Raw genomic sequence first — 12,120 nt, 5'->3', positions numbered from 1 at the left:
GCCCTCGTTGAAGCGTCCACCAGCCTCCTCGGCGTGCGGGGGCTTATCCTGGAGGTTTGTCGTGTTCGTCCGCGTCCGTTCAGGGCATCGGAACAAGGCGGGAAGCTGCGTGGACGGCGTCGTCGACCCCTTCTTTCTCCGCCCGTTGTTCGCCTCGTCGTCGCCGACCAAGCACGTGAGCTGGGACGGCCCCGCTGCGCTGCATCGCCTTCGTCCGCCTCGGTCGCCGACCACCGTCGTCCCAGCCTCACCTGCAGCTACTAAGCCCCTCGCCGGCCTCCTTGAGCCGCTCGGTGAGCTCCACTCGCCCTCCCCCTTCTCTTTGCCATCGCGCACGCCCTCTAGGTAGTTTCCCCGCCGTGGCCGAGCACGACGCCGCTCGAGCCCGTCGACGTCCGCGCTCCAGTGACCCTCGAGTCATGCGCGTGCCTCCGCCGCCTACCTCTACTTGCTGCTACGTTGTTGTTTTCCTGCTGCTCCTGTTAGTTAGTCGCTACTGCTGCTCCTAAGCGCTGCTCCGGGCTGATAGCTGCCGCGTACTGCCGCTGCTCGCTGCCCTGGCCACTCGTCCGTGGCTTCCGCCATCGCCGCTACACTTGCCTCTACGTCGGCAAGTCGGCACCCCGCGCCGTTGCACGCACGCACATGGCCCGCGCCGTGTCTGCCCAAGCGAGGACGCGCCCTCCTGGCCCCTCCCGCCCGAAGCGCCTGGCCATGGCCGCCGCACGCGAGCGTGCGTGCCCAGCCATGGTGGCTGGCTATGCCTTGGCCGGCCCTGAGTATATCCGTGTGTGCATGTGCGTTAGATTAGAAATAATGGCCCACGGCCATGTGGCCCCCTACTAATTAGGTTAGTTAGATTAATTACTAACATTAGTTTAGCCACTGTCACTTACCAGCGGGCCCCACCTGCTATTTAAGTTAACAAAATAATAAAATCAATCTGTTACTAGCTGGGTCAATGACAGGTGGACCCCGGTGAGCCCTTTGACTAGTCAAAGCTCACTAGTTAACTGCTGAGAGAGCAGTTGACTTGGCCCACTAGTCAGCCCTCGGTGGGTGTACTTCTATGTACACTTAGCAATTTCAGTGGTTAAATTCGGATTAAAATAAAACCAGAAATTCCAAAAAATTGTATAAACTCTGGAAATCCGTAGAAATTCAACCCTAGCTCAGATGAAAATGTTTTATACATGAAAGTTGCTCAGAACGACGAGACGAATCTGAATACACGGTCCATTTACCTGTCAGATGCCTCTAACTATCTGAACATGGAACATTCCCCCTCCGGTCATCTGTTTGACACATGTCCGGAACCGGGAAAACATTCCCGGTTGAATCCCCCCTTCACCTTTATCGTGCAGTACTACGTTAGGTCGACACTAGTTCTACTTTTCGTCATGTCATGCTTAGTGGTACCTCTGTTTGCTTTGTATTTATTGTTTCTTCCCCCTCTTCTCTCCGTAGCCCCTGAGACCGATGATGCCCCTGTGTTCGACTACGTCACCGATAACCCTTCTTCTTTTTCAGCAGAGCTTCCAAGCAAGCCCCCCCTTTGATCATCCCGATATCACCCATTTCATTCTCTCATGCTTGCATTAGATTTTGCTACTGTTATTGTTTGCTCCTATTCTGATGCATACACTAGTGCAGAACCGGGCAATAGCACCAGTTCGTAAGGCCCTTTAGTGCCGGTTTGGTAACCGGCGCTAAAGTGTAGGCACTAAAGGCCCCCCCTTTAGTACCGATTCAGCACGAACCGGTGCTAAAGGGCAACCACGTGGCACGGGCCAGCTTCGGGGGCAGGGAGCCCTTTAGTACCGGTTGGTGTCACCAACCGGTATTAAAAGGTTGGGGGGTTTGGGTTTATGATTTCTTTTTCATTTAATTTTGTGTTTCCATTTAATTCTTTTTCGTTTGCTGGTATTTTACGATACTACATATTGTACACGTTATGCATATATATAAATAGAATTTCTATTAGAGCCGGTCATAATATATATATATCATCGAATGTCTCACAACCACCATTAATTAATTCACACATATATACACACATGTATATATATATACACAATTTCTCCTAATTGGTGCCTTCGGAGCCAGTGGCATTAGCCTAATTGGTGCCTTCGGAGCACGATAACAATTGGAAGTGGTTCATGGGGGCGGTAGCGGGTAATAGTATTCTCCTTTGGGATCTATGACCTGGTCGAGCAAAAATCCCGCTATTTCCTCTTGAATTGCTTCTATGCGGTCCTCTGTTAGGAGCTTCTCCCACACCTCTTTGAACTGTTAAGAAGGAGATCAATATGCATGTGTATTAGTTGTGTGACTAGATATCGATAATGGTGTAAAAATTATGAATAGTGTTCTGACAAACATACCCACTCCTGTCTTTGAGATTTGCTCCTTTCGAATGCCATCATGCGAATGTTCTCGCAAACGTAGTATGCACACAGATTATTCCGCGGCGCCTGCTTCAGGGCCTTTACGAGAATGGAATTTGATCAGATAATAATTAATCAAGCATGATAATTAAAGAGATGGCAGCTAGCTAGTACTACTTAATTACTTACCTGGGGTCGATACCATTTTAGATTTTGTTTCCATGGGCCTGGAGTGACCCTGATGAACTTTGCCCAAGCCCTGCCCGCCGAGAAAGAAAATGAATAAATGGGTTATTAAATAGTTGTTATCAGGAAATGACAAACTAATTAAATAGGCCGAGATATAGTTAATAATGATTGAAATTACCTGTTGACTATCCCCTTCACGATGGTGTAGTCACTTGCTTTCTTAAGTAGTGAGTCTAGTACTTCAATTGTTCCTTCATCAACTTTAATGATTAACAAGATCTGGTGAAATCTGCATGCACACACGTTTGCATGTCTTAATTAAGCGGGCATATGTAAGCAAAAACATGCATGTAGCTAGCTAGTAGGCAAAAACAGAATTTGTAGTACAAGACAATGTGACTCACTCGAAGTTGTAAGGAAGTAGTATATCTTCATTGTATTTGATGTGGCGCTCATAGTCTGTGTCAACAGGCTTGGGAGCTGGTGCTCTAGCCATACGAATGAAGTGGTCAATCTTTTCCACAGGCACTTTCTCCCTTGGCGGCGGTGGCAGTTTCGGTGCAAAATGGGCTTCCACCTCGGCCTTCGATATGGCTACGTTTTCCTCCTCGGACTTGTCGTAAGGCCTCTGTGGAAGAGGCGCGAGGCTTGGACCATATTGAAATCGCTTGCCTCCGCCTGTACCTCCAGTACTACCTCGACTTGTACTGCTACGCACCATAGCTGAGGCGGCTCTCTTCCGTGATTGCTGAGGCGGCGAAGACGACTGACGTGGCTGAGTTGGAGGAGGAGGAGTGGCCTGAAGCTGTGCCGGACTTGGAGGAGGAGTGGCCTGAAGCTGTGCCAGACTTGGAGGAGGAGTGGCCTGACGCTTTTCCGGACTTGGAGGAGGAGGAGTGGCCTGAAGCTGTGCCAGACTTGGAGGAGGAGTGGCCTGACGCGTTGGTGGACTTGGAGGAGCGGGAGTCTGCTGACTCGGTGGTGGACTTCGACGAGGAGTCGGATTACGCGGTGTCGGTGGCCTTCGAAAGATGATGCAATCCTTTCTCCATAGGATGATACGATGGTTGGCCTCTCCCAGTGTGTGCTCATCGTCACCTCCGGGAATGTCAAGCTCTAGCCCCGAATATTGGTCCACCACCTCATCAACCAAGACACGAGCATAGCCCGCTGGAATCGGGTTGCAATGGAAGGTTGCCTTGGGGGGATTTGTAAAAGCAAGGGCGTCCGCCACCTTCATGGATATGTTCTTCATTTTGAAGTGTAGCTCGCAATTAGTGTTCTCCATGATGTCATCCACTGGGTAGCTATCCAGCAATGCGTCGCACGGGGCGGAACCCACGCTGCTTCTCGGCATCGATGGGATGGTGCTATCCAATGGTGGATCATCCGCTAGCTGCTGAGACCCCCTTTGCTGGCTAAGTGAGTCGATCTGCTCCTGCTGCCGCTGGAATTTGACTGCCAAGTCCGTGTGCGCTGATTCTAGGCCTTGAAGGCGTTCATAGTCAAGCTTCCTCTGCTCCTCCTCCATATTCCTCTTCTTCTCCTCCACAATCTTCTTTCTCGCACGGGTTCTGTAGTCGGCGTTCCAGTCCGAAAACCCCTCATACCATGGAATAGCGCCCATGCCTCGTGTTCTTCCCGGGTGTTCAGGATTTCCCAGGGCACGCGTAAGCTCGTCGTTCTCTCTGTTGGGCTCGAACACCCCCGATCGATCCTCTTCTATTGCAACAAGTAGCTTATCTTCGGCTTCGTCCAGACATGCCTTCTTCGAAACTTTGCCTGTCTTCGGGTCCAACTCCCCCCCATGCGCATAGAACCAAGTCCTGCACCTGGGGGGCCAGCTCAATGTTTCTGCAGTGACACCTGCATCCAACATCTCTTTCTCAGACTTATCCCACTTACGCATTCCCACCGCATAGCCACCTGGCCCCAGCTTATGGAACTTATCCTTTTTTGCGGCATTGGCCTTGTTTATTCTCGACCGTTCCTTAGATAATTCCGAATCCTTGAATTTCACGAAATCGTCCCAATGAGCACTTTGCTTCTCTAGTGTTCCCTCGAATACTGGAGTCTTCCTTCATCCCTTGACGTAGTTGGCCCATTCACGAATCTTGTGGTTCTTGAATGCAACCGCCATCTTCCTAAGAGCAGCGTCCTTGACTTTCTCCACATCTGTATCTGTGAAATGATCTGGTAGGGTGAAATGTTCCATGAGCGTTTCCCAAAGCAGAAGTTTTTGTCTGTCGTCGACAAAAGTAACTCCTGGACGTGGCTTTGCTGGCTCTCTCCATTCTTGAAGGGAGATCGGGAGTTGGTCCTTCACAAGAACTCCGCACTGACGAATGAACTTGTCCGAAATCTTCTTAGGCGCTAATGGTTCGCCATTAGGTTTGATGGCCTCGATATTGTACTTTACGCCCTCCTTCAACTTTTTGTTTGGGCCTAGTTTCCTGTTGCCTGAAGATTTGCTCGATCCGGATGGCTGAAAGAAGAAAGATCGATTCGTTAATATATCTTCAAGTCATTTAAAACATGTGATGATCACCAGATGCCTGCTTATATAAATATATATACCTCGCCGGTCTTTGTTGTTTCAAGATCAACATTTTCTTCATCATGTTCATAGTTCATGACTTCATCAATTCGGTCGTCGCGATCGAATATCATATCACCCTCCCCGGTGTTGTTTAGATATTCGGAGCCGTCATAATCTTCTTCATTCTGATCATCATTTGGCTCGCGAGGATCGCGTATGATATTGAACAGGGCCTCTTCTCCCTCTCTGCCGGTATTGTCCGCCATAGGTTTTGTTTAACTAATCCAAAAGAAATATATTAAAATTACAATGCATGGATGCAATCAATTAATAAGGAAAAACTGAATCAATCATAGTACATAATAAGCATCATCGAATATAATCTCGAATATGACGTCTCGAATAATAGACATAATCTCGAATACATCGTCTCGAATAATATATATAATCTCGAATAAATCATCTCAAATATTATATATCGAATACATCACTAGCTAGCTAGCTAGCTGATAAAGATCGAATACTAGAGAGTAATCTAGGCGGTGGACAACCAAAGTGAAGGAACCATCACTGGATCATAGCTCGGGTGATCTCCCCAAAGAACCGCCAGGTATTGGAGAACCTGACGTCCATAGCAGCCATGTAGTGATGGACGTGCTCGTCCTCCTCCCTGACACGGCGACATACCACCTCCGGCGGGGCCGGCTCCCTCCGCACCGAAAGTGGCAAACGCGAACGCCACCAAAGGAGATGAGGGTCGACGACGGGACCCGGGGCCGGGTTCCTCACCAAGGGTCGCGCCCCTGGAGGTAGCACCTCCCAGTGCCAGCCCGGCGGAGCCCAGTCCCGGACATGGGTCCTCTGAAGCAAGACGTCGTCACGAATGGGTCGACGGCGAGGATGCGGGCCGGGCATCGTCGACAACAAATACTATATGCCGCAAAAGTAAAGTAAAATTTTTTAAATGATGGATTGTGATTTCATATATGCAAATTCTAAATTTTATAACTAAAACTAACATTTCTAATATTTCTATAACTAAAAAACATTTCTATATAACTAACATTTCTATATAACTAACATTTCTAATATTTCTATATAACTAACATTTCTATAACTAAAATTAACATTTCTAATAATTCTATAACTAAAAAATAGGCGGTGTACCCCTGGTCGCGGCATCCAATAGCTCGGCGACGCGTTCCAGCAGCGCGTCGCGGCCGCTCTCCATCAGCCGGCACCGCAGCAGCTCCCGCACCACCACGAGCGCGGCTCGCATGCTCGCCAATTCCCGTCAGGTGTGTGGCGCCACCACTGCCGCGTAGCTTGCGGATCTTGTGGCGGAGCGCGCGCGCCGTGCCCTGAGGGCGGCGGACGTCGACCCGCGCTGCCCGCGCCCGCAGGCGTTGGGCGGCGCGCGGGCCGCCTGGAGTGCGGAGTTGAGGTCTTCTGGAACGGGTGGAGGTACTCGAGCTGGCTGGGCCGCCCAGCTGTCGGCTTGGGTCCTCGTATCGCCAGACATCGGAGATGCAGGGCGACCGCGGATCGGTCGTTGGGGAAGAAAACCTCGGCGCACCCCTACCTGGCGCGCCAAATGTCGGATTACAGGTTCTGGCAAACCCTTGAGGTTTGAACACTGGGGTTGGCACGAAGATCTCTCCCCCCAGCTCACGCTCTCGCAAAGATGTCAAAGCCTAGCTCGCCGAACCCAAGGAACAAGGGACACAAGAGTTTATACTGGTTCGGGCCACCGTTGCGGTGTAATACCCTACTTCAGTGTGGTGTGGTGGATTGCCTTGTAGGCTGGGGATGAACATGTATAAGGGCAGAACAGCCTCCTGAGGAGAGCTGTTCTTGATCTCGATGAGCTTGCGTGGCTGGGGATGGTCCGAGCGATCTGTCTCCAGATGAGCCTCTCTCTCTCTCTCTCGATGAGCCGATCTCTGGCTACAGTGGTGGCTAGCCCTATTTATAGAGGCCCGGGTCCTCTCCCCAAATATTAGGCGGGAAGGGATCCCACAACGGCCAATTCGAAGGGGGACAGCGAGTACAAGTTATCCTGACAAAAGGTGGTCTTAGCCTGCCAACGGGTCTGGTGGTGACACTGTCGTGGGCTCCATGGTGACCTCCGTCTTGTCGTCCTGCTCGTCTTGGTCTCATTGCACCGATATGGAAACCTTTGCCTGACGCTTCGGGACTCCTCGCCTGCGCCTGCCTCTTTAGCACCAAAGAGGAAACTAGCACTCTGCGCCCGCTGCCGCCCACCTGGCCTTGGTCGTCATGGCTCACATCACGAGGTGCCCCTTGCCTTGATCTCTCCGCTCCTCGCGAGCCAGCCTAGTGAGGCTGTCCTTGAGGAGGTCTTGTGTCGTCCACCTCGCGAGGCTTGGCCCCTTGCGAGGCCTTGGTTGATGAAGATGGGTCGTACCAGGCCATGGGTGGAGCCACACCCTGGGCGGCAAGCAGGCAAGTTTGGGTACCCCCGTTCCCAGGATTCCGACACATGAGGAGTCTCAAAATGGTCGAGAGGTAAATATTCACATATTGGAAGTTAGTATTCGGACATCGAAATGGTTTTGAGTGGTTTGGGTATTTTACTGGAGTACCGAGGGGTTACCGGAACCCCCTGGGTCAGTATTGGGCCTACATGGGCCTTAGGGGAGAGAGAGGGAAGTCCACGAGGGGTGGCACGCGCCCCCCTCCAAGGGAGTCCGAATAGGACAAGGAGGAGGGGTGCGGCCCCCCCTTTCCCTCTCCCTCTCCCTCTCCTTCTTTTACCCTCCGATGAGAAAGGAAAAGGGGGGCGAATCCTACTAGGAGTGGAGTCCTAGTAGGACTCCCCCCATGGCGCCCCCCTCTTGGCCGGCCGCCTCCTCCTCCCCTCCTTTATATACGGGGGCAGGGGGAACCCCATAGCACATTAATTGTTCTCTTAGCCGTCTGCGGTGCCCTCCCCCACAGTTTACTCCTCCGATCATAGCATCGTAGTGCTTAGGCGAAGCCCTGCGCGGATCACATCACCATCATCGTCACCACGCCATCGTGCTGATGGAACTCTCCCTCAACCCTCTGCTGGATCAAGTGTTCGAGAGATGTCATCGAGCTGAACGTGTGCTGAACTCGGAGGTGTCGTACGTTTGGTACTAGATCGGTTGGATCGTGAAGACATTCGACTACATCAACCGCGTTAACCTAACGCTTCCGTTTTCGGTCTACGAGGATACGTGGACACACTCTCCCCTTCTCGTTGCTATGCATCTCCTAGATAGATCTTGCGTGATCGTAGGAAATTTTTTGAAATTGCATGCTACATTCCCCAACACTTAGCTAGTTGGGGTTTTAGCATGAGCACACAGGGATAGAAGATGATCCAAGTAGAAATCTTCAGTAGTATGGTAGATTTTGGGTGATTCTTCAACCATTGGTTTAGTAGGTACAACTAATTTTTTTGGTATTTTGTGTTTCATATCCATAAATAAAGATATAAAATACCTTAGAACAGCAAATACAATCTATTTAGTGATAAAGCAAACAAGCACGCACAAGAATATTCACCCCACGCTATTGCTCCCGGAAACGGCACCAGAAAAAGGTCTTGATAACCAACAAGTATAGGGGATCAATTGTAGCCTCTTTCGATAAGTAAGAGTGTCGAACCCAATGAGGAGCTAAAGGTAGAACAAATATTCCCTCAAGTTCTATCGACCACCGATATAACTCTACGCACGCTTAACGTTCTCTTTACCTAGAATAAGTATGAAACTAGAAGTACTTTGTAGGTGTGATAGGCTAGGTTTGCATGATAATAAAGAGCACATAAATAAAATCAAGTTAGTTTTAGTAGAGAGCTTTTTGTCACAAGAAAGTTATTTGTCCCTAGGCAATCGATAACTAGACCGGTAAACACTATTGCAATTTTATATGAGGGAGAGGCATAAGCTAACATACTTTCTCTTCTTGGATCATATGCACTTATGATTGGAACTCTAGAAAGCATCCGCAATTACTAATGATCATTAAGGTAAAACCCAACCATAGCATTAAAGTATCGAGTCCTCTTTATTCCCATATGCCATGACCCACTTATCCAACGTTTGTGTTTTATCACTCACGCAACGCAGAAAATAAGCAAACCATGAACATATTGCAAACCCTACAAAGGGGATCCCTCACGGTTGCACGACACGGAGTGCACCATAGGATAGCACCAATAATAAAACATGCATCTCAAACCACTCACGATCATCAATCAACCCATAGGACAAAATGGATCTACTGAAACATCATAGGATAGCTATGCACCATTGGGAAATAATATATAGCATTGAGCACCATGTTTAAGTAGAGATTACAGTGGGGAGAAGAGGTGTTACACCGCTGCATAGAGGGAGAGAGAGAGTTGGTGATGACGGCGGCGAACTTGTTGGTGTAGATTGCGGTCACGATGATGGCCCCGGTAGCGTTCCGGCGCCATCGGGAGAGAGGGGGAGAGAGCCCCCTTCTTCTTGTTCTTCCTTGACCTTCCCCCTAGATGGGAGAAGTTTTTCCCCTCTGGTCCTTGGCTTCCATGGCAGCAGAGGGGCGGGAGCCCTACTGAGATTGGATCTCTCTCTCTGTTTCCTTCTGTTTCTGTGCCCCTAGATTCTAGCCTTTCACCGTTTCTTAAATTCCCGGAGATCTGTAACTCCGATTGGGCTGAAATTTTAACACGAATTTTATCCGGATATTAGATTTCTTGCGCCAAAAAAGGGCACCAACCGTCTTACGGAGTGTCCACAAGGACAAGGGGCGCGCCATACCGCCTGGGGCGCGCCCTCCATCCTTGTGGGCCCCTCGGGCATCGTCTCGCGTTGATTCTTTTTCCCAAAAATCACATACATTCAAAAAAATCTTCGTAAGTTTTTATCTCGTTTGGACTACGTTTGGTATGGATTTTCTGCGAAACAAAAAACATGCAACAAACAGGAACTGACACTGGGCACTGGATCAATATGTTAGTCCCAAAAATAGTATAAAAAGTTGCCAAAAGTATATAAAAGTTGTAAAACATTGGCATGAAAGAATCAAAAATTATAGATACGACAGAGATGTATCAACCTTGATCTGGCTGACCATTTCGGTTGTGTTGCCTAATCGCAAATAGTTCTTCCATCTAAAGTGTATGCCGTCAATCGCAGAAACCTTGATCTGGCTGACCGTTTCTATTATGTTGCCTAATCATGTACAATTAATCCGAGTGAACGGTATGCCGTATATCACACACACCTTCATCTGGCTACCCGTTTCTGTTCTTCTGCCTCATCGCAAATAGTTCATTGGACCAAACCGTATGCCCCACGTCGCACACACAACTAAAATCGGAACCGTGTTTGATGTATCCGCCATCGCAAACGTTTTGCTTCTTTTTTGACAATTTTTTACATCACCGTTTGCGATTAATGCATCGCACACAGTTTTGTTTAAGGGTCTCTCATTGTAGTGTCGCGTTAGCAGCATCCTGTAGTAGTGTATGAATATTATTTGAGTCTTTTCTGGACTCTTTTATGCATGATTGAGATAGCTTAGTATTTCTCTCCGATCTATCGATTAGGTTTGGCCTACTAGATCGATTTTTCTTGCAATGGGAGAGGCGCTTTGTGATGGGTTCAATCTTGCGGTGTCCTCACCTAGTGACAGAAGGGGTAGCGAGGAACATATTGTATTGTTGCCATTTGATGTCTACTACACAACTTGTTCTTGTAGACTCGTGTTGGCCCTCCAAGCGCAGAGTTTTGTAGGACAGTAGCAAATTTCCCTCAAGTGGATGACCTAAGGTTTATCAAGCCATGGGAAGCATAGGATGAATATGATCTCTCTCAAACAACCCTGCAATCAAATAATAAAAAGTCTCTTGTGTCCCCAACACACCAAATACAATGGTAAATTGTATAGGTGCACTAGTTTGACAAAGAGATGGTGATACAAGTGTAGTAATGATAGTAGATATTGATTTTTGTAATAGTACAATAAAAACAACAAAGTACAAAGTAATAAAAGTGAGCACAAACGGTATTGCAATACTTCAAAATGAGGCCTAGGGTCTGTACTTTCACTAGTGCAGTCTCTCAACAATGCTAATATAATTGGATCATATAACCATCCCTCAACGTGCGATGAAGAATCACTCCAAATATCCTATCTAGCGGAGAATATAAGACGAAAACACCTCAAAGCTATTCTTTCCAATCAATCTATCCTAGAGTTCATACTAAAATAACACCAAGCTATTCTATCCTAGAGTTCGTACTAAAATAACACCATATGATTGATGTCGCTTGAAGCTATGTCGATATTTCCCCAAAGAGGAAGGCATGATGCAGCACAGCGGCGGTAGGTATTTCCCTCAGATATGAAACCAAGGTCATCAAACTAGTAGAAGAACCAAACAACGCAAAGTAAACATCCCCTGCACACAGATAACAAATCATCGCAACCCCACGTGTTAACAGGGTTGTCAATACCTTTCAGGTAACAGTGCCAGAAATTGGTGCGTGACGGGAAAAAGGTTGTAATAGATTGGATAAATAGATCGCAAATAAAATAAAATGCAGGAAGTTATTTTTGTATTTTTGGATTAATAGGTCTGAAAATAAATGCAAATAAAAGTAGATCGCAAAGGCAAATAATATGAGAAAGAGACCCGGGGCCGTAGATTTCACTAGTGGCTTCTCTCGAGAAAAATAGCAAAGCGGTGGGTGAACAAATTACTGTTGGGAAATCGATAGAACTTCAAATACACATGATGATATCCAGGCAATGATCATTGTATAGGCATCACATCCAAGATTAGTAGACCGACTCCTGCCTGCATCTACTACTATTACTCCACACATCGACCGCTATCCAGCAAGCATCTAGTGTATTAAGTTCATGGAGAAACAGAGTAATGCAATAAGAATGATCACATGATGTAGACAAGATCTATCTATGTAGAGATAGACCCCATCATTTTATCGTTAGTAGCAA

Source organism: Triticum urartu, chromosome 5A (assembly GCF_056163025.1).
Source record: "Triticum urartu cultivar PI428250 chromosome 5A, HENAU_Tu73, whole genome shotgun sequence".
Classification (NCBI taxonomy): domain Eukaryota; kingdom Viridiplantae; phylum Streptophyta; class Magnoliopsida; order Poales; family Poaceae; genus Triticum; species Triticum urartu.
Note: the sequence above shows the minus strand (reverse complement) of the source record.